This window comes from Colobus angolensis, unplaced genomic scaffold (genome assembly GCF_000951035.1).
Source record: "Colobus angolensis palliatus isolate OR3802 unplaced genomic scaffold, Cang.pa_1.0 Scaffold5, whole genome shotgun sequence".
NCBI classification, from domain to species: Eukaryota; Metazoa; Chordata; class Mammalia; order Primates; family Cercopithecidae; genus Colobus; species Colobus angolensis.
In genome coordinates, this window is record NW_012118487.1 from 11,472,684 (window position 1) to 11,481,950 (window position 9,267).

Genomic DNA, 9,267 nt, shown 5'->3' on the forward strand with positions numbered 1-9,267 from the left:
AAAGAAAGAAAGAAAGAAAGAAAGAAAGAAAGAAAGAAAGAAAGAAAGAAAGAAAGAGAAAGAAAGAAAGAAAGAAAAGGAGGAAGAAAGAAAGAGAAAGAAAGAAAGAAAGAAAGTTCCTAATGTGAAAGTCAAAACACAGACTAGATCCTCCCAGAGCTCATTTTGCTTCCCTGTCACTGCAAATGCTCTTCCCTCTGCCTGGAACACACCCTTCTCCATCCTCTATCTTAATAACTGCTGCATTACCACCAACAATTAGCTAAAAAATCACTCTTCCAAGAAACCTTCCTCACCCTCCTCCCAGCCAAACCTTCCTCACCATCCCCCAGTCTGGGTTGCACACCCATCTATTCTCTTTGGGACCCTGTGCAGGCCTTTTCTAATCACATCCCTAGAACTATAGGACAAACTTTTATTTGCTTGTCTGCCTCCTTTGTAGGCTCTGAGTTTATTGTAGGTGGAGCTGTGTCATGTTCACAACTCCCTCCTCATCAGTCAAAGATTCATCAACATTTCCTTCCCCTTAAAGGCCATCACATACTTCTTCAATTAGCTTGAAACACAAAAGTTCTTTTCTTCTCTGCCCACTAGTGCTGTGTGTGATTGTGTGCAGAAAGATAGCACCCTTTCTCCTAGAGTGGGAACAAGAGAAAGGAGATGTTAAAAGAATTCAGCGGCTTCGGCTTCCTTAATCAGTCTCCCTACTGCAAAGCTTGAAAAGAGAGTGGCTCTATTATTTGAAGTGGAGACATCTGCGGAGTTAGGCACCCGGATCCAGGTCCTTTGGAACAGTTACCACAGAACTCTCCCTCACTCCCCCTCCACTGGGCAATGTTAGATGACAATCCCTCCCACAATGGGTGGAATCTGGGACTTAGGGTTAGAACGCAACCCAAATTCTACAATCAGACTAGACTGGCTTTCTCAAACACACTAATAAAAATAAATTCACCCAAAAGTTATTCATCTTTACTGAACAAAGTATGTCTTAAATATCTGCCACACCTACAGCCACTGCCAAGTCCAGCATGTGTAATGTGAATCATGTACCACCCCCTTCAGAGATGCTTGGGCATTTCCCAAAAGAGCAGACGACAGACCAGCAGGTGACTTGTGGTGTGTGGCAGGGGTTTGAAAGACAAGCTGGGACAAGGAGGTGCTCTGATGTGAGGTGCTGAAAAATTGAATATCCCATAAAGCACTTAACGGAGAGATATGAGACATAACAAATGAGACCCAGAAAGCCGCAAACGTACGCCAATGGCATAGAAAGTGGAACTGCTGTCTCTAAGGACAGACTTTTCAAAGACTTTCCTTGTTCACCTGCCTGCCCTTCCACCTGTCTGAAGCAGCCCAACCTGAGGCCAATTGCCACAGCAGCAAAAGTAGGAGGATCGCAGAACTTTCAGAATCGTGGAGAATCATGGAACTTTCAGAGTTGGCAGGACACCAGAAGAGAGGAGCACTAAGCATGAACTCTTTGGCACTTCAGATAACACCCAATTCCCTCCAATTATGCTGAAGAATATCAGTGAGTCTCTATTGGATGAAACCAAAAGAGATAACTAAAATATACAAGTAATCAAAATAAAAAGATAAGAGATACAAACTTACACATCCTCTGACAAAAGAAAAGCCTAACTTTTCTACTTGCAAATGTAACTTCTCCCTGTACTCTCTTGAATTTTTGTGGAAAAATTAGCGCATCAAACCAAATCATATTCCATTAAGACTTAAAGGAAACAGAGGAATAGGAGTAGATTGGTTGCAAAATATTGACAATAATTCCTCCTGTGCAGTCTTTTGCAATGTCACTTGTCTTCTCCTGCCAACAAGAGAAGTGGGCACGTTCCCCATGTTTTGCCTTTGGATGGGTCCTGTCTCTTTCTGTGACTAAGACATGGAGTAGCAGTGATGTTGGGTTAATTTCGAGCCTAGGCCTCAAGAGACCTTGAAACTTCTAATTTCATCCTTGTGGAAGACTGAGATACACCTACTAAGATACACCTGCTTAACTGGCCTTAAGCCAGCAAAACGTTATCAACAGAGATCGAAAGGCTCAATCTTTCTGTCATCATTGTCCTAGTCAGACTGGACCCTAGACAACGAGGTCTAAGAACAGAGTGAGTCACCACTCCCAGGTAGATGGTCATTTTTAGCAGGTCCATTTTTAAAGGTGGGAGAAAGCAGGAATAAAAATGTGATATAACCTATTACAGAAATATTTGTCTTGGGAAGGCAATTAATGCTTTTCTCCTGTGCTAATCCCACGTGGTCCTTCCTATAAAGGCAAATACATGAATATGTAAGGAATAGCCCAGGGGGAAGACATCCCCCTATTGTGCAAACACTGTTTTGGGATTCATTAGCTGCTTCACGAGCTCTGGCATGGAGGTTCCTTTTGTGGGTTATATAGAACAACTTACAGTAAGCAATTAAAGTATTTAAAAGGGGTTTCCTAGGTCCAAGCAGCCAAAGTGTGTCTCGATGGGGAAAGTAAGCACTGAGGTGAATTGTGTGCCCTAGGAAGGGAGCTGACAGCTATGCCTCGGCAGTTGATGCAAATAATGGTGACCCAGTAACTCTTACTGCCAACAATCATTATCTTTATAGCTCCAGAGAGAAGACAATTAAAAGCTCGAATCTGGTGAGGGCAGAGCTCTAAAATCTCTGTCTCTTGCAGGCCAGTGATGTAACTTTTTTTTTTTTTTTTCCTGAGACCAGGTCTTGCTTTGTCTCCCAGGCTGGAGTGCAATGGTGCAATCTCTGCTCACTGTAACCTCCACTTCCCGGGTTCAAGTGTTTATTCTGACTCACCCTCCTGAGTAGCTGGGATTACAGGTGCCTGCCACTGTGTACAGCTAGTTTTTGTATTTTTTAGAAGAGATGGTGTTTTGCCATGTTGGCCAGGCTGGTCTCGATCTCTTGACCTTAGGTGATCCACCCACCTTGGCCTCCCAAAGTGCTGAGATTACAGGTGTGAGCCCCCATGCCCAGACCAGTAATGTAACTTTTAAAAGCCAATATATCAGGATCTTTCCTTTTGATATCCTCTCAAAGGAATTGCTCAAGAGAGAACTTTAGAGAATACAAATGCCCTACACATACATAAGAAAACATCCAGTGGAGTTGCTGTTCTAAGTGGATTCCCGCAGGCTGCATGATGAAGGGCTGTGACTGGCTGCACGTTCATTCCATTCACAAGGTGGGCGGGACGGCATCTTTTTTCCATTTTTCTTCTCCCATGTCAGGGGAGTTCCACAAGCACAGTACCCTCAAGCTCTGTCCTCACTCCCCCAGTCCTTGTCCTCCCTCATTGCCACCTGCAGCACCCCTCACCTCGCAACAGAGGGGATGGCTGAGTGGAATTGGTTAACTGGAAGGAGAAGGGAACATGCATAGCCCCGTCTTCTGCCTACCTGATCTGAACTACCCATGGGGAGCAAGTAAAGCTGATTCAGTTCAGTTCCTAAAAACCGGAAGTATTAGTGTTTTTGTGCCAGAATACTAACAGCATGCTAGAGAACTAAACGATGAAGATTCCCAAAGATGCAAGGAAGAAAAGGCTGGGGGTTTTGGTGGGCATGAGACTTGACATCAAACAGGGGAGGATCAAGAGAATCAGAAAAGGGATCCCTTATTGATCCAGGGTAGAAGAGGTAGTCAGTCAGGATATTTGATATCAGGACAGGTTTCTACAGGGAGGACCCTGTAAAAATATTCAACACGAGCAGTGTAGGGAGAGAATATGTGAAATTAGAGGAATGAGGAATAAGGCTGCTTCCCTGCAGGAGTAGCCCAGGGTATATCACACGGCAGGACAGACCTTCAGACTTGCTTTATCAAGGCGTGAGCGTACCTGATAGAACAAAGGAAATAAGACCTGTAGAAAATAGTGTTTTCCAATCTCCCTTTACCACTATACAAGATGGAATTAACCCTCCACGACAGGCTTTTAAAAAAGAAAGAATTGGGTTTTATGGAGGTGCTGGGGGATATTGTGGAAGGAAGCAGGGACTCCATCTCTCCCTCTCCCATACTTGCGCTTAGGCTGGATTCTTAGCCACTTCCTTCCCCTAAATGGATGAAGCTAGCATTGTGGACGTGATGCATCACCTTTTGGGCCCCCAACTTCAGTTGCTTATTCAAGAGGAGTTTTGAAAATGAAGCCTGTGCACCTTAGCAGTTCCATATACGGCAAGGATTTCTTCTAGTTGCTCCTCCCTCAACCCCGTGCCCCTCTGTTCTCATGACAATAAGGAGGGGTTTCATCAAGCTGGGTCCCCTCTCTCCAAAGGGAGTAGCTGACTGCACACTGATCCTGTCTGCAAGATGGGCAGGATGGCATCTTCCTCCCATTTCTATTGTACTCTCCCATGTGTAGGGAGCCCCACCAGGGGTCCAGGGCTCTGTCCTCACTCCCCCAGCCCCATCCTCCATAACTGCCACCTGCAGTAGTCCCCATTCTTATAAGAGAGGGAGCGACTGAATGGGATTGGTTAACTAGAAGGAGAACTGAGCGTGTCTAACCCCTTCCTCTCCCTACCTGGTCTGAGCTGCCACAGGGAGCAAATGCTCTGTTCTGCTTCTCTATAACCATGCATTTGACAGCAGCTGATTCTACCTGAATCCAGGTCCCAGAAGTCTGTGACTAGGAGAGGCTTCATTTTAGACCTGGAGTTGAATATTAGGAAGACGCTTGCCCATGGACGTAAGCCACCTTCACAAATAACAACTTCATCAGTGACAGATTCGAGGGATTTTTTTCCAACTGCTTTGATCTTTTGTCTTATCTGAGAATTGTTTCAGAATGCAGGAGGGAAGGCAGCATGTTTTTGAGACTCTTTATAATTCAGCAGAGTAGCTTACTCCTAAGACCTGTTCATGATAAGCAGGGCCAGCTTTGCATGAACTCTGTCATCTAGCTGTAGTAATGGTTAGTAAGAGCAGAAAGTAAAATATTCATAAGGTCTGCAACGACGTTGCATAATTTCAACCTTTGCTTCTTATCACAGTTCGCACTATCCATAAATGCACATGCTGTTTGTTCTCCTTTCTCCACCTCCCGAGGTGGGTAAGTGACTCTGGAGCTCAGTTCTAACATTGCCCACCCATCACCCACCTTCCGTCCTCAGGTATGTGAGGGCCACCCTCTTCCCTTCACTGTGTTCTCCGTGGAGACTTCACAGGAACTCACACCGTCTGCTCACAGCACCATCCTCACCTTGGAGTCCTCATCTCCCACTCAGCAGCACACTTTTGCAAGTTTGAGTTAATCTAAAACAGAGTATCTCAACCTCCACATTGTGAACATTTGGAGCCAGATACTTCTCATTGTATGAGACTGTCTAGTGCACTGTCGGATGTCCAGCAGCGGCCCTGGCCTTCACTCACCAGATATCAGCAATCTGCTCCCTCCCCCAAGTTGTCAGCACCCTGCCCTGTCCCTTCTCCCTCCAGTTGTGAAAATCAAGGTGTCCCTAGACATTGTCAAATGTCCCCTGGGGGCAAATTTGCCCCACTGAGAGCCAGCAATGTAGAGTAATCCTTCAGTGACTTCAACAGATGTAATTCCTTTGATATGCAAACACCTGAAGACATATTTGCTGTGTGCAGAGGGGTATTAAAGGAAGTGCGGATTTACAGTATCATTGCAGAATGGGACCAACGCTATAATTGGCTCCAAGCATGGACCCCTTCTAGGCATGGAGCCTCCCAGGCTGTACAGCTTGCACACCTTAGAGACCAGGCCTGCAAGCCTGGGTTGGACTTAGACATTCAGAAGCTCGTGGGGCTTGTGACCTCCCTGCCAGTGTGACAGGAGGAAATATTTTCCTAACTACCTTATAATATTTTAGGCATCTCTCTCAAAGTGAAGTCAGCACTTCTCATCATTATGTTTCCAATTATTCTGTAGAACCATATTCATTATGTACTTAATGACACATTGGCTAAGGTAAAACATTACTCCTTGTAAGGAAGAACTCAATTTAATTGTCAGCCAAATGGTCCCTTTCTAAGGAAATGAAAGACAGTAATTTTACCCTTTCAGTCACATTCTCTCTGGAGGAAAAAAAAAGGATTATTTTTTAAAATCTCACAAACTTTCTTCTTGAGTTGTATAGGACAAATTACGTGATTAACATGCTTTTTTTCCATGCCTCTTTATTAACACTGAGCTGGACTCAGTGTTAATGGCCCCACACTTAGAGGAGCCCCATGCTTGCTTTTACGGATCCACTATCATCTTGAAATTCTTAATTTTTGATCAATAAGCCCACATTTTTATTTTGTACTTTGCCCTAAAAATTACGCAGCTAATCTTACTCTGTTGTGCATGCACCAGCTCATACACTAGTACGTAACATCCATCCGGAGGGAAGTTGTCCTCTTTGGTTAAATCAGATGGAAATGACTTAGGTAATTCCTTTACCCTATCCTGGGACCTAACAAGCTAGAGGGAAAGGTCACACTTGGAACAAGGATGTATTTGCTTAACAATTGGCATATTGATTACAGGAAGATTTCTAACTCTTTAGCAAAACTGCTTACAATGAAGCCCCAATCTAGCTGTGCATGGTGGTTCATGCCTGTAATTGTTGCACTTTGGAAGGCCAAGGCTGGAGGATTGATTCCTTGAGCACACAAGTTCAAGACCCATCTCTACAAAAAAATTAAAAACCAACCAATCATTGTGGTTCGCACCTGTAGTCCCAGCTACTTGGGAGACTGAGATGAGAGGCTGAGGCGGGAGGTTCACTTAAGTCCAGGAGGTCAAGGCTGCAGTGAGCCCTGAGCACGCCACTGCACTCCAGCCTGGGCAACAGCATGACTCTGTCTCAAAAACAAAACAAATATACCCCAACCTATAGACCTAACCTACTTCTCTAGCCATTATCATCTAAACCTTTGGTTGATAATGTTTCTTTGGTTGATAACACCAAAACACTCTCTCTAATCCTAATGCGTTCCGTTATTTAATAAAACTCATTTCAAAAGCCCCTCATATTTCTATGCAATTGCTCCCATCAGTCATTCTGTGTGAGATTCCCCCTTCATCATCCAAATAAATTTCCAAGATCACCTTTGAAGCAGTCATCTGCGCTTACTGAGCACTACGTGCTGCCCATTGTTTCAGGCTCTTTATAGATTTCACTTATTTAATCTCTACAACTTTGTTGTGTATCCTATTTATTTCCCTATTTTACAAATAAAAATGTGAAATAACTTGTCCAAAGACATATAGCTAATAAAAGGTAGTGTGAACCCAACTCTGAGACAGGTCACAGTTAATTTAGAAAGTTTATTTTGCCAAGGTTGAGGATGAGCACCCATGACACAACCCCAGGAGGTCCTGCCATGTGCCTAAGGTGGGCAGAGTGGTTTGGTTTCATACATTTTAGGGATACAGGAGACATCAATCGACATGTGTAAGATGAACACTGATTTGGTCTGGAAAAGGTGGGACAACTAGAAGCAAAGGCAGGACAACTCAAGCAGGGAGGGGACTCCCAGGTCACAGGTAGACAAGAGACAAAGGATTGCATTCTGTTGAGTTTCTGATTGGCTTTTCCAGAGGAGGCAGTCAGGTATGCATTTAGCTCAGTGATCAGAGGGGTGACTGAAGAGGAGGCAGGTTTGCCCTAAGCGTTCCCACTTTGACTTTTCCCTTTAGTGATTTGGAGTGGGGTGGGGTGGAGGGAATCCCAAGATTTAACTTCCTTTCACAATAGAAACGGCTATTCAAAGCTTTCATCTTAATCAGCTTAAAATACCACCTTCTAAGATCAAATTAATGGCCATCTCTGTTTTTTGTTTTTTTTTTTTTGAGACGGAGTATAGCTCTGTCGCCCGGGCTGGAGTGCAGTGGCGCGATCTCAGCTCACTGCAAGCTCCGCCTCCCGGGTTCACGCCATTCTCCTGCCTCAGCCTCCCGAGTAGCTGGGACTACAGGCACCCGCCACCTCGCCCGGCTAGTTTTTTTGTATTTTTTTAGTAGAGACGGGGTTTCACGGTGTTAGCCAGGATGGTCTCGATCTCCTGACCTCGTGACCCACCCGTCTCGGCCTCCCAAAGTGCTGGGATAATGGTCATCTCTTTTGAGAGGACTTCTTACACTCTCCCAGGCCAAAGCATTTGCTTCCTTTCTGGTGCTAACATATGTTTACCATGGCAGAGCTTTTCAGGGTATGCAATTTTTTCACTGATATTTCTATGTCTGTATCTCTTATAAATGATCTGCTGCACAGAACTGTCCAGTCAAAATTCCTGTACTGATGGGAAGTGCTGTGTCTGTGCTATCCAACATGGCAGCCACTCGTCACATATGGCTATCGAGCAGGTGAAATGTAGCCAGTGGAACTGAATTTATTTAAATTTAAGTCTAAATAGCCACATGTGGCTAGTGGCTACCACATTGGATAGCAAAGATCTAGCACATACCCCAGGATAGTTCCTCAAAAAAAGTTTATAGAATGAATGAATCATTCATTAAAACATTTTTAGGCTAACAGAAAACACTTATATAGCTTCAGTTTGGGTTTTCTTTTTTAATCATATACAGAACACATTGGTTTACTTTATCAATAGGCATGCATATGAATAAACATTAAAAATATTACATAGTATCATTATCAAGATCTATCCCATATTTTACCACATGTATGTATCCACAGGGCCTCATTTTGTCACCTGGCTCTCTGCAGCCTCAAGTTCCTGAGCTCAAGTGATCCTCCCACCTCAGCATCTGGAGTACTTGAGACTACAGGTGTGCACCACCACACTCAGCTATTTTTTTTTTTTTTTTTTTTTTAGCAAAAGTCTCTCCACCTTGTATTGCCCAGGGTGGTCTTGAACTCCTGAGCTCAAACGATCCTCCCACCTCCACCACCCAAAGTGCTAGGATTACAGGCATGAGCCACTGTGCCCTGCCAAGCAAAAAAAAAAATTGGCTGTAAAAAATTTTAATGGATTTTAATAATTATGCTTACATATTTATAATCGCCTGTGCCAACTCTGCAGTTGTTTTGTGTTCAGATAGATCCCAAGTGACTAGATGAGTGCCTGGCACATAATATGGACTCAATACACATCTGGTGAATTAATGAAGGAATCATGCCTACTAGGACGTTTTAATTAAGTGTGAAAATCTAACCTACACATCGTTTTCAAATATTAATGTTGACAAATAATGCAATAATTAAGGAAATAGTTATGCTAAATTTTGTGGGCATTCATTTCCATTTTAAAGATTTTTTGCCCCCA